We start from the raw sequence: 14,383 nt of genomic DNA, 5'->3' as shown, positions 1-14,383 counted from the left end.
CACACACAGGCACCCACATACTATCGGTATTAGAACGGCCGATACATAATTACAAATTCAGTAGGATTAAAAGAAAGCCAAAATAAATATTCATCATCATCATCATCATGGCTGCATTTCCAGTATTGGCGATAAGTAGTCGTTTGTCCACTAGATGGCGAATCGTTGCAATGAGATGTAATTTTGTTGGAAGTTAAACGTGGGTTGGAATAACAATGGACACTTCCTACAAGGACTATAGTTTACCGCAGAGAACGTCTAATAAGGATAGGATGATGTTCACATGAAATGTAATTCCCATTTCTTCTTGAAGCCGAAATAAATCTGAGGATGTTTATCAGACATGCTTGGTTTTTACTGCAGGTACGTTAATCTTATAATATCAATAAGGAGATGCAGTCAAAATAGTTACATTGGACTTTATCGTCTTTTCTAGAGAAATGGTCCCACACTGCACTTCTCCGCAGCAACTCCACTTCTAGACCGCTTCAACTCTGCTCGTCTCATCGTCTGTTTCGCACAAGATACCGGAAGTTATAGCTGTTCTCATAATGCGCGCGACTAGAACGATTATTTATTAGGCTTAGAATTTTAGTCGAATAAATTCTTACAAACAAATAATCGATCATCGATTATTCATTACCAACCCTAGCCACAAGCACTTTGTGATGGAGCGTAGTGTGTAAACATTTTATTTGGGGCTTTCTGCTATGAGAGCTATCACTCTACTATTATTCCCAGTCATTATCATGGGAAATATAACGTTCAGATATGCGTCAGATTATTATAATGGCATTGTATAACAACCCTCATAGTAGTAATAGGTATATTTAAAAATTTTCAAATGTATTTATTTTTTGTTGCTTTTATTTTTCCCTCCAACTTGCTGAGGCCCCCCTGGCACCCCCTCGCTGGCCCCCCAGGGGGCCTTGGCCCCCACTTTGAAAACCACTGGTCTAGCCTTCTCTTGTTCTCTCCTTTGTCTCAACAGTATCCCAATGCTGCAACTGTAAGTGCCACAAGCTTACCAGGCAAGAAGGTTCTATCGATGGAATTCATAGCCTCAACAATGAAGACCTGTCTTTGGTCCCTCAATGTGGATTTTTACCACCTCTGTACACTCGTCACAGGTTGTTTTCAACCATTTGAAAAATGTGACCTTTTCCACCTCGAGAAAAACATCCTTTCTCACCCCAGTCTGACCTGAGAAGGTTGAGAACAACACGATAGCTTATCCACCATCTGCTGTCAGACAAGATAAATTTAACTTTAAGTGTGACTGCGCACTAAGAAGTTTTTCTAGGCTTATTGCTTATTGCAGAACTCCTGGTGGTGGTAAGTGGTAAAGGTTAAATTCCAGGCTCTCCCAACACTTGCACGAAACTTGGTGGGCATGTAGCCATGATGGATCATAAATGATCCAGCCACACAAGGATTACACAGAACCATTGTTAATCGTTTGATCCGTCGCCCACCCGCCGCACCGGGCCCCCGAAAGGACAGTTTTCTGTGAATATCTCGAGAACCATAGGGCCTAGGATAACCAACTTGTTTTTGTATGCTGGTCTCAAGGGGCCATGGCAACCCATCCCATATCCACTCATTTGAGGTAGCGGGAATTTAGGGAATGGTTCCATTACTTTGAGAAAGGGATGTCTCTGTTGTTGACATACAGCTTTCCTCACCCCAATCTGATCGGAGGAAGTTAAGAACAGCCCTGTGTTCATGACCTGTGACCTGTGTTCAGGTCACACACAATAAACAAAAAAACAACCACACACTATGCACACACTCATTTACATACACAAAAGTTGCAAGAGTAAGGGATGGAGTAGGAGATGGAGACAAATTAACAAGCGTAATTTATTTTTGTGGAGAGAATGTGCATGACTGAGCGGCAGTCATATTTTGTACCGATTTGCGGTACATCTAGTTTATTTAGGGAATTGGTTCCATTACTTTGAGAAGGTGATTTCACATCTGTTGTTGACATAAATCTGTCCTCGCCTCAATCTGACCTGAGGGCGTTAAGAACAGCCCTGTGTAACCAGCCCTTCATGACCTTAAACACCTTATTTGTTTTTCTAATCCCTTTTTATTTATGAACAGAATTCCTCAAAATGGTAAAGCTTAAATCTCAGGCTCTGCCAACACACATAGATGTGGATGGGATAGCTCTGGCTCTCATCAGGCTACAAGACACCAAGTCAGGTAAGGGCTTTTCTGTATTTCCCATTTTAAAGTGAAATTGTATCATAATAATATTATACCTGATCTCAGCAGAACGATTGTTGGGCAAGGAGCAATGCTGACACAAACATCCATAAAAGAACTACATTTTGTTTGTATTTTACCTAAACCAAATACATGTATATTGTATTTTTTAAATAATTCTCACAGCAGTGACCATCCCTCTTTCTCTTCATAGATGCCATTTACTTTGTTAAACTCTTGCTTTTTGTTGTTAGTTCTGACAGGTCTGGTTGCCACAACTTTCTTGCACCCAGATGAAACCTTCCATATAGCCATGGTCGCATATAAAAACCTGAAGTACCCGCTTTACCTCAGCTGGCTGTCTGAAACTCTGAGGAGTGGACGGCCTTCACTCTCTCACAACCTTCTTACAGATGGAGAACCTGCCATTCAGCTTTATCCAGCAGCTTGTGAGCCAGGGTAGGCCATTTTAAGTTCTACTTCACCCCATAGGCTACTCTTTGTAGTTTTATCAACTAGAAGGTGTGAACCTGAGGTATGTCTGACTATTCTACCAGACCATTGTCCTGTAATCTAAGGCATCAGTAAGCTCAAATAAATAGGGTACTATGGAGGGTACGAATAGATAAATGACTACTGTGTAACTCTACCACATTAGTGTTTACTGTTGCTACTGTTCCTGTAGTCCCACAAGATCTACCCTGGTGTAACCGACTACTTTCTGTCTTCTCAGACCCCACTGACATACAGGCTGGGGTTCAACAGATGTACTACAGCAGTCTGCGAAGCGTCCTTCAGGGGCTTGAGACCCAGACACCCGACTTCAACATAGACTCACTAATACCCAGAAGCTTATTTACTAACACGTACGAAGCCTTATGTCGAGGCAAAGGCCTCAGAATGGCAAGTTACCATATCACTGCCCCATAACACTCAACACACATCCATATGAAGAGTTGAATTCCAAAACGCTATATCTCCATTTTCAAAAACATTAATAAGACATGTTCTTTAATTTACCTGGAAAACAAAATCTAAAAAAAAAAAAAAAGATTTATGAAAATTCATTTAAATGGAGGATATACAGTAGCATTTTGGAACCAAACTCTTCAGCGACTGTTCCTGTGGCTCAGATAGTAGAGCAACTGGTGGAGCAAGGTCCAAACGCCACCACCATTATCGGTCTGATGCCTTGGCACCACACACATTGGAGGTGGCTTAGGGTAGAATCATCTGCCAAATGAATAAAAACAATAAATGATAATAACATGGGTGCATTTTAAGATGAATGGAACATTTCCTGCACATGTGCAGTACATGGACATTTTGAAGTTCCCTCCATGGATGAATAAAGTGCTTTCTATCTATCTATCTATCTATCTATCTATCTATCTATCTATGTCACAAGAGTGAATGTCGTCAGCCAGGAGGATGCTCAGTGCATGTTGTGTGTGACCCACAGGTACCAGAGAGACAGAAGAAACTGTTCTGCAGATATAGCCATGGAGGGGGTAGTGTTCCATGGCTCTACGCTCCCATCAAACTGCAGGAGGAGTGGGACAGTCCACCTATTGTCAGATACCTTGAAATCATATCAGACCAGGAAATAGACATCATTAAGAGACTTTCCCGCCCCAAGGTGATTTAAGAGAGTCTAACTGGTTACTGTGTAGTGAAGTATTTTGGACCATTTGTCTCATGTCTGTGGTGGTATTATGTGTTCAGCTGTCTATTTTCATTTCAAAGCTCGAAAGGGCTATGGTCATGGATCACAGAACTGGAAACAAGTACTCTACAGAATCCCGTGTGTCAAAAAGGTTTGAGAATGACATCCCTATCCCATCTATCCTATTACAGTTTTTCTCGATTGCTTTGACCTGCTTAACTCCTCTTGGTCGTCATGGACACCTTCTTTGCACAGCAGAAGTCATCTCTGTAAATGTGTTCACATGTTTCATTGGGTTCACACATTTCCCACACCCTTTTGCAAAACAGTTAACACAGATGTCATTCAAAGACCCAAAACTAATATATTGTATATTACCTTTTCAGGTGGTCAACTATGGAATTGGTGGACAATATGAACCACATTTCGACTCTATGGTATGTATATGAGAAAATCTAAATCTTGACACTGAAAAGCTCACAGTGCCTGAGAGCTTTTATTCATGTCATATTAATACCAGTTATTTACTCCACAGCTTGCAAATGACCCTAACTATGCATTTAAAGGTGGAAGAATAGCAACCATCTTAATATATGTAAGGTTTATTTTTTTGGTCTCACTGGTAAGTTATTCTCAATTTTATAGGGTCGACCTTTTGAAAAACATTGTCTCTTTGTCTTAGATGAGTGATGTCAAACTGGGGGGCTCTACAGTGTTTCCTGACATAGGTGCAGAATTATTACCACAAAAGGTGAAAAGGTCACACTCACTCACACACACACACGCACACTGCACACGCACGCACGCACGCACACACACACTCACACACACACACACACACACACACACACACACACACACACACACACACACACACACACACACACTTTGCAAGGCTAGACTACATGATTTACAGACCATTACATATTTCTCCATTCCACTCCTCTACCTCTGTAGGGCTCTGCGGTGCTTTGGTATAACATTCTACGAAATGGCCTGGAGGACAACCGCACCCTACATGCAGCCTGCCCTGTTTTCCTAGGGAGCATATAGGGTTAGTTGTTAGTCACTTGAGTAAGACTTGGCAGACATTGAGGCGCCTTTAAAATGTCTGTTCTTCTCACAATTAAATTACATTGCAAATATTGATTGACAGCTTAATACTACTTGGATTTAATCCACATTTTTAGCTGATCGAGCTGATTACCTAAAAATCAGCTGAGAATGTGAAATGTTGGTCTTTAATTGATTGAATTTTGTTTGTTCATTTTGTTTGTGTGACAGTGGCAAACAATTGGGTTCGGGTGAGAGGTCAAGAATTCAGGAGAAGATGTTCTCTATCACCCACAGAATGAGAGATGCCTGGAAGATTGAAATTGTAGACTACTGCACAGTGCATACACATACACACACACACAATACACACACACACACACACACACACACACACTAACACACACACACACACTGACACAGATACATACTCACACAGCAAAGTACTGTGATGTGGACAGACTGAACTGACATTTTTTTTTAATTAGCCACCCTCTGTGTTGCAATATAGGCAGTGAACTTACGCTGACCTGTGTATGTACAAAGCAACAGGGAATCCACGTCCACTGGATATTTGCCTGATCTCTCTCTCAAAAAGTTATATATGTTTAAATTAAGTGCATTGTACATCCACATTTTGCTTTGTATCAGCCCCTGCTTTGTGAGCTATTGAATTCTAGCCTAGGGGCATTATGAGCCGGGTTTCTTGTGCATGAACTAAAGCAGTCTAGTGGTTTGTGGGAGCATTGCACAGACTTATTGAAATTTGCGGTTTGAATCTTGCTCAAGATGTTATAAACTTAGCACTTTGCCAGATTATTGTCAGAATATTGAAACCACTTAGTCAAAAAACGTAAGACTGTACTGTTCGCAAGAACAAATCCAAATTAAATGTGACTTCACATGCAGTAAAAACAGATGATGTAACATTGGTCTGTGTTACTGCCAGATTAATTCTTGGGCCTTATTTTTACACTGTTCATTTATTGATCCCCAAGTATCAAGTTGCATCGAGTGTTTAGAGTGAGCATAATTTCATGGCAACTAACTAAAGATACGTTGGTGTATGTAATTCACATTAGCTAAAATGTGGATTAAATCCAAGTAGTATGTAAGTCACATACACCTTGTAAAATGACCCAGGTTGGGATGAAGCAGAGAGGAATAGTGGCGAGGGTCCATCAATAACATTTCCACACACAGGGCACACACAGCACTTCTCCCAAAAAGAGAGCTTCTTAATGTAGAAAAATCACTGGGCCCTGTGGGAACCAGGAGGAAGGGAAAGACATCCAATCTCATTCCTCACAGCGGGACATCGGTGGACTCTCTCTCACATGTGCCACAGCTTACATATAGGCCAAAGTGTTCCAAGAAACACTGTCCGGAGCTGCTTCCAAGCCAGTGAAGAACATTGAGATGCTCTTGGGCAGCTAGGGTTCTCCCGTTCAGGTTCCCCTGCCAACTGTCCTGAAGTGCCCCATAGCTTCATAACATAAGAGGGGAAAAAGAAAACACCTTACTGGAAGATTTAAGAGAGTCCAAACTATATGTAAACGGAGAAGACATTAAAGTGGGTGGTCAATGTTATTGAATGTTAAGGTTAAGGTTAAAGTTAAGGTTAGGGTTAAATTATTTTTGACCAAAGCGACTTTCAGAAGATTTGATTGTAAACAGAGAAAACAACAATGAGAGCATGCAGTGAGCTTGAAGGAATAATAAGCTTTGTGAAATGAAATTAATGAGTCTTGACGACGATTTTAAGGCAAAGAATTTAGGCAAAGACAACAGATGCTCATCAAAGCAAAAAAGATTGAGAATAGAGCCACATAACTTATCAGTAGAGCTGAAAATCCAATGCTAGTCTTATAAGCAAGAGTGAGAGATTGAAATGGAATTTTAGAAACTACAGGCAGACAATAAAGGAGTCACAGTGTGTTTTTGTGTTTTGTATTGGCTGACCAAATGCACTGCCACATTCTGGATCATCTGCAACTACACACTGCACATGCAGACAAGGACATTAAACTTGCTGTGCAATTTTTTTCAAATGGAAATAATCTTGTTTAGCAATAACCATATAAGATTTATGTGCGTATTCTCTGAGATTTCATTTGACATTGTGCGTGTTGAATTGACTTTGGTATTTTAATATTAGTCATAATATCACAAAAGACAAGATCTTGATCTCAGTGGAATTATGATATTACTCATAATTCTCAATACTCAACAGACAACATGATCTTGTAATCTTAAGACCTTTTGATCTTATATGAAGGAATAACATTACATAACAAAATCAAGCCAAAAACAAGAGTGAGATGGCAAGAGAATGAAAGTGGACAAAAATAGAGCATAAGAAGAGGAACCCAAAGGAAGAAGAGTGGAAGAAGACAAAAGCAATGGCATGTTTGTACACTGTGCCTTTTGACAATTTAATAGCACACTGATACTGACTTGTGAGGCGGGACCGCCTGGCCTAGAATCTACATAATTAGTTAGTAATCCAAGCAGTCCACTATGGGAATCCCTCCAAACACTGTGTTAACCCTACCCCCAACAGGCCACTCAACCAAATGAATGACAGATTCAGGATTCCTCAAATGTTAATTTATGTAAAGGTGCTCTAAGCGATGCCATATGTGTTTTATGCTAAACATTTTTTGTCACTTACAGCAATCATCTCACCATCCGCTAGCTGCCTGTGTCCTGAATACACTGTAAAAAAACGCAATCTCTGTTGACAGCCCAGGCTCCAAAAACGGCAACAAAAACAACATGGGCAAACCTAGACCATAAAAACATAACAAACTGTTCCAGCAAATCACAGACGAGATGCTCATTTAGGAGAGTTTCAATTCCACGGGAGGGAGGGGGAGGAATTAGCGAGCTAGCTCTCTGTTTTGTTTGAATCAGTGTTGCACGGGTTTGGTCACAAGCGGCCCGCGGTCGCCCGATATTTTAATCAACCCGACCGCAACTCGGACCGCGAATATTAATTAGGACAAAATTATACCCGACCCGACAGTGGCTTAAGGTAGAGATTTACTTTGACACAAATTTGTCCTCAAGATTATCACTCTATGCTATTTTATTGCGAATACATATTCTGGTCTTATTGAAAATCACTCTGATAAACGCTGTTAACATCTCCAATTTACACTCACACAAAAAACAGACCCTATTGTACTGTAGGTTGTTAACCCGTAAGCCAGTACCGTCACAGCGGTGTGACAGGAATGTTGGAAATTGAACATTCTAAGGAATATTTGGGTTCATTGATATATCCAGAGAGATAAGGCTCTGGATAGATTAGGGTTTCTCCCTGGGGGGCGTTCGTACTACCTAGGGGGGCGCTGGGAAGGTGAGAGGTTTTTTTTTTTTACATTTTAAACTTTCATGGTTTTCACATATTTTTGGTGCAAAAATAGGCTACCTGAAATAAAAAGGCTATTTTCATTCATGGGTTTCTAACCCCTCTACCGTCCCAGCTACATTTTACTGTTTATCTATCTATGCTCAGTGGTCATACAGTGCAGTTCGGGCCTGCACACGCCCGGACTCACTTTCCCCAGCCCCAGCAATCGTCATCTCTATAGCCCGTTTTCCGCTCGCTGTTGTTCTGCAGCTGCTCTGAGCGTAGTCTCCACGAAAAGACCGTTGCTAATCCGTTGGATTGTTACGGTGCATATGTTGTTCACCTGATGTGCACTTGATTTTTGTCCATGATAAAATGACACATCTTGTTGCCTACATTTAATGTTCCTATTGATTTAAAAAAAATTACAACCAATGCTAATGTGGTAGTTTTTTTTTTTTTACCCAACCAGTCTCCTATTGCCAGTGATGCCAGTAACGCGTTACTTAGCAAGGCGTTAGTCTATTTTGACCACTTTTTTCAGTAACGAGTAATCTAACGCGCTACTATTTACAAACCAGTAATCCGATTAAAGTTACTTATCTAAGTTACTGTGCGTTACTATTTTTGTCATTTTCCTTAATAAAAAGATATATTCTTTGCTTTCTTCTTGTCTTGGGGATTAATGTCATGTAGGCTATGCTCACGTTTTCAGCATGAGGACAATTCACGTGCAGCGACACAAACGTAAACAACAATGGAGGGAGAGAGAGAGATGCACATTTCATCAGTCATTACTTTAAGTTTGTGTCAGCTAAACATGACAACATTAAGGTACATTGTACATTCTGTGCTGGCGACAAAGTGCTGTCTAGCTAGACATCCCAAGTCTCCCGAAGTTTTGGGAGTCTCCCACATATTGATAGCGGCTTCCTGACGCCCGCAAATTACATAAAATCTCAAGGAACCTAGAGCGAACAAGAGCACGCAAGCCAGACCGGACTTAAAATCAAAGATTCTAGAATCTTTGCTTCAAATCGCGTGTGCATATGAGCTTAATGCGCACACAACGGAGAGAGAGAGGAGTGGTGCGTTTGTGCCTGAAGCGCATCCAAGACAGAGAGCATCCTGGTCTGTTTTGCTAAATCAACCAATCAGTTTTCAGTGTAAGTGTGCTTATATCTCTTTTCTCCCAAACATAATTAATCAGTTCAGTCAATGTATCTAGGAACAGAAGCGTCATGGCAGCGTCAGTGCCCCTCAAAAAGGAAGATTTAAGACCCATTTCACATCAGACTACACAAAAGTGTACCCAATTGTCTCAAAAGATTAAAACATAATGATAATCTTGCACACTGCACTGTTTGTAACAGCGACTTTAGCATTGCTCACGGCGGGTTAAATTATTTGCAAAAGACTTGTTGAGGTGAGTTAAACAAGTGTAATTTAATTTGCATATTACTCAGGCCTATACAAGATGGCTAGTTGCCAAGGCTACATGACAAAAAAAATCTACATATTTTACTATAACAATTTCTATCAATAGGCCTTCCTTATTTGGTGTACTTAGACATTATTGAACAAACATCTGAATTTCAGTATCTAAATAGGTTAGGTTGGGATGTCTGCTATACATTGCTGTTAAAATGCACTTCCAGTATAGTGAGTATTGGCAAAACTGGTTATCATTTTTATGTTGAGAGGTGTTGTCGGTAAATAAAGTGTGGAATACCTGCAGGAGGAAGCCTGTAATCTCTCACATGTGCGCTGCAGAGATAAGCCAAGCAGAGGCTGTGCGGTGAAAGTAACTAATAAAGTAACTTGTAATCTAACTTAGTTACTTTTAAAATCAAGTAATCAGTAAAGTAACTAAGTTACTTTTTAAAGGAGTAATCAGTAATCAGTAATCAGATTACTTTTTCAAGGTAACTGTGGCAACACTGCCTATTGCTTCTAACAGTGGGCTAAATCTGCTTAATAATAAAATAGGCTCATAGGGACATTTTGTTATAATTCCAGAAGAAACCAAAACAGCACAGAAATGGGCTCGTTTTGTTATTTAAGCAACATAGCATGAGTGTGAGTGGCCTATAGCCCACCCAGGGGTGTATTTTTTTTTTTATTGTGTGTGTGTGTGGGGGGGGCGCCAGATGATCAAAGTAAGGTCAGGGGGGCGTTTGCTCAAAAAAGGTTGAGAACCACTGGGATAGATCTATAAGGCTCTGGGTTCATTGAATTCAACATAGAATTTTAGAGCCTTACATTGTTGTGGAACAGAACTTTATGTTGGAATGTTCAAAACTCTCCTGCTTAAGGGGTAAGTGATAATGGATGATATCATGTTTGTTTATGTTTATTTCTTAGCAGATGTTTTGTTCATGTCAGAAATGAACCGGTTTATAAGCCTCTTAGAAATGGCTGTTGCATCTTGCATGTTACATTTAGATGCACACTCAATCGCGCTTTCATGCAGGCAAAACGTAGCACTCAAATGTGGCAACGGCACAAAAGTTGAAAAAAACTTTTACAATGGCAGTGACAGTTAATGTGAATCGCGGACATTAACCAAAGAAAGGAATTTCCACCTCCATTCACCAAATAAAGGCAGTGTTTCTACATTTTAACACAAAATGTAATTTCTGTCAGAAACCAGCCTATAATGCATAGGGTAACTTGAGGTGAGTCAGACAGAAAAGGGACCTGTTTTAGTAGCTGAATCCCATCCCTTTCAAACAACCTTAAAATTGTGTGATTAGCCGCCAGAATAATAAAATCAAAATACAAAATATGATTGAGCTAGGTCCAAACCTATGAGTAAGCATTCAGTGTAATATAGAGGTTATCAAAGATACTCTAGTTTGTATTTTCTTTTAAAATATACATTTTGGAGACATATGGAGTCATACCACAGGTCTATATCCAGGGATGGATTATTGAATGGGCCTACTGGGCCCAAGAGCTCAGGGGGCCCTGAAGCCTAAGACTGTGTGAAGTTGCTTCTCCGCCCTTCTCTTCTATTTCCACAAAACTCACAAGTCGTCATAATATAAAGGGTCATTATTTTTTTTTTAAGTCTTCCGGGGAAATATGCCCCCGGGCCCCCCTATCTTTACAGGGGAGGGTTTTTTTGCATCTATGCCCAGGGGTTCATAATCCATCCGTGCCTATGTCGGTCAAAAGTTTGGTATATCCTAATTGACTGACTTAACTAAAGACTTGTTTGTGATTTTAATAACATTTTTGCATGGCAGGAAATGTATTGAAATTCTGTTATTGAAATTCACACCGCACCACAGATTTGGTCCCCCCCAATGTTGACATCATGGCTACGGCCTTGGTGTAACGCTATATGTATTACTGTACAGTGTGCTTGTGATCGTGAGGAGATTATTCCTTTCACTTTCCTTATTTATAAGTTGTCTTTGCTGAGATTAAGAGGAGAAAAGTGGGGGGTGCTATGACCCAGCGACCAAAGGAATGTAGGAGGGAGGTCATCAGTTAACAGTGCTCAGTGGGTGGTGTGATGGACTGCACCAGATGGATTGCTATGACGGCAGGTTGAATGTTCTATTTGATGGCTTACTCTTTGATCCCCTTACCAATTACAGTCTGTGTCCTGTCTCTACATTTTGGTATTCTCAGTGTTCATTTGCCATACATTTGAGAAATAGGATGAGCACAACTCCGCAAAACCAGCCTTTCTCTTTTGCCTACACATATTCACTACAACTCAACAAGCTTTTCCTCTGGTCAGTTTAAGGTGGATGGTGTCAAATGATTTGGTTGCTTGCCACTCATGTCATGTTGTTAGGTAAGTATAAGTATATATACTCTTTTGATACCGTGAGGGAAATTTGGTCTCTGCATTTATCCCAATCCGTGAATTAGTGAAACACACACAGTACACAGTGAACACACAGTGAGGTGAAGCACACACTAATCCCGGCGCAGTGAGCTGCCTGCTTCAACAGCGGTGCTCGGGGAGCAGTGAGGGCTTAGGTGCCTTGCTCAAGGGCACTTCAGCCGTGGCCCACTGGTCAGGGCTCGAACCGGCAACCCTCCGGTTACAAGTCCAGAGTGCTAACCAGTGGGCCACGGCTGCCCCAAAATGTTAAAGGTAACTCAGGAGACGGTTGATCAGGGGTGAGCCAGTTGGTCCCCTTTCAACAGAGAGATTAACTTGTAAAGATTTTGAAGCGGTGTTTGTAGAAACGCCATCAGGCCAAAGTTTACCATCTGGCCATACCCTGTATGACATTCCCCCGCCTATGCAAAAATGTTGCATTTTCCAAATAGTGCTTGGCTAGCTATACATCTCCACATGTGTGGAGCCTTGTGATGAACTCAGAGAGGATCATTGGAGCTGACCTTCCCTCCATCCAGGACCTGTACTGGTCCAGGGTCAGGAAAAAGGCAGCAAAAACCTCTACAGATCCCTCACATCCTGGTCACAAACTGTTCAACCTCTTTCCATCTGGTAGACGATACATGGCACTGTTTGCCAAAACCAGCCGACACAAAGACAGCTTCTTCCCCCATGCAGTCACTCTGTTGAACTCAAAAACAGCCCCCACCCTTACACTGAACAAAGTCAATCAACACTGTTCTGCTCATCTACCTCATGTGTACTTCAACCTTACAGTTACAGTATTGTTATTGGGGGCCAAGCAGCGAAGCTGCGAGGCAACCATTGTGTTTGTTAGTTTTTCCTATTATTATTCCTCTGCCATTGAAGTCTATGGCAGCCCATAGAACCGTCTGGTGAAAAGTTGTGAAATTTGGCACACTAATTATGCTGAATCTCATGATTAATTTCACCAAGTTTAAAGTCCGCACCCCGAGCGCTCTAGCGCCACCAATAGGCCAAAGTTGGACATGCGTTCACGCATGTAACTTCTGACCCGTTGGCCCGATTTTGGAAAATGAGGTACCATTGGAATCCTTGGACCAGGCTGAGTTCAACGCATCCATTTTCCGCCATGATGGATTTTCCGCCATATTGGATTTTAGTGAAAGTGAAACTAAAACTTCACAGGTCACACATTTTGTCCAATCGTCACCAAACTTGACATACATGATCTTCAGACCAAGCCTAACAAAAGTTGTGGTGTTTTGTCTTCGATACTTAAACCGTTCACCCGTAATATCCAATCGAAATTTGCGGCGAAGCCGCCAAACAGGAAGTGAGCTCATATCTCAACAACCCATTCATCTATCATAACCAAACTTAGTATATGGCCTCAGGACCCCACCAGGGGGAAGCTCAAGAAATTTGGTGACCTTTGACTTCTAGGGGGCGCTTTAATTAAGAAACATGCCTTTTGGCCTGTAGCTGCTGTTGTGCTTAGAATTAAAACGCACTAGTGGTGTCTGATAATACTGTTGGAGGTCCTTAGGCCGACACAAGCCATTTTGTGATGTCATCGTAATTTATTCGGCCGCCATATTGGATTTAATCAAAAACATCAAAAAGTTTTCGCAGGTCACAAATTTCAGCGGATCCTCACCAAAATTGGCGGAGACCATCTTCAGACCATGCCTTATCAGTGCCTTGCTTTTTAGAACAATTGACAGCAGCATTCGGCTGTAACAGCCAATCGAAATTTGCGGCGAAGCCGCCAAACAGGAAGTGAGCTCATATCTCAGCAACCCTTTCATGTATCATAACCAAACTTACTACATAGATTCATGACCCCATTAGGAGGACGCTCAAAAACTTTGGTGACCTTTGACCTGTAGGGAGTGCTGCAATTAGCAATATTGCATTTTGATCTGTAGTTGCTTGTGTTTTATCGATCTTTTATTTTTTGATGTGAAACTGGTGACAACATGTTCCATCCAGTTCATTCTAATGCGTGCGTGCGTGCAAGAGCGGGGCGGGGCAGAACGGGGTGGGACGGGCAGGGGTGATTAGGTGGGGGGGGCTGGCTGGCGGAAGCGGTGGCAATACTCAGCCCTGTTTCAGCCCTACAAAATCAGCTATGTTTTGATGTGACACTTGTTGAGAGTGTTGATCGCGGGTGTCTGCTGAGTTCTATCTTGTCGCCGTGGCTACTCCGGCCTATTCTGCTTGGCCCCCTCATTGCTGCTTG

The sequence above is a fragment of the Alosa pseudoharengus genome, unplaced genomic scaffold (assembly GCF_046254945.1).
Source record: "Alosa pseudoharengus isolate Yale_2024_CS ecotype anadromous, Long Island Sound unplaced genomic scaffold, YU_APseudo_1.1 YU_APseudo_1.1_scf_8, whole genome shotgun sequence".
Classification (NCBI taxonomy): Eukaryota; Metazoa; Chordata; class Actinopteri; order Clupeiformes; family Clupeidae; genus Alosa; species Alosa pseudoharengus.
Note: the sequence above shows the minus strand (reverse complement) of the source record.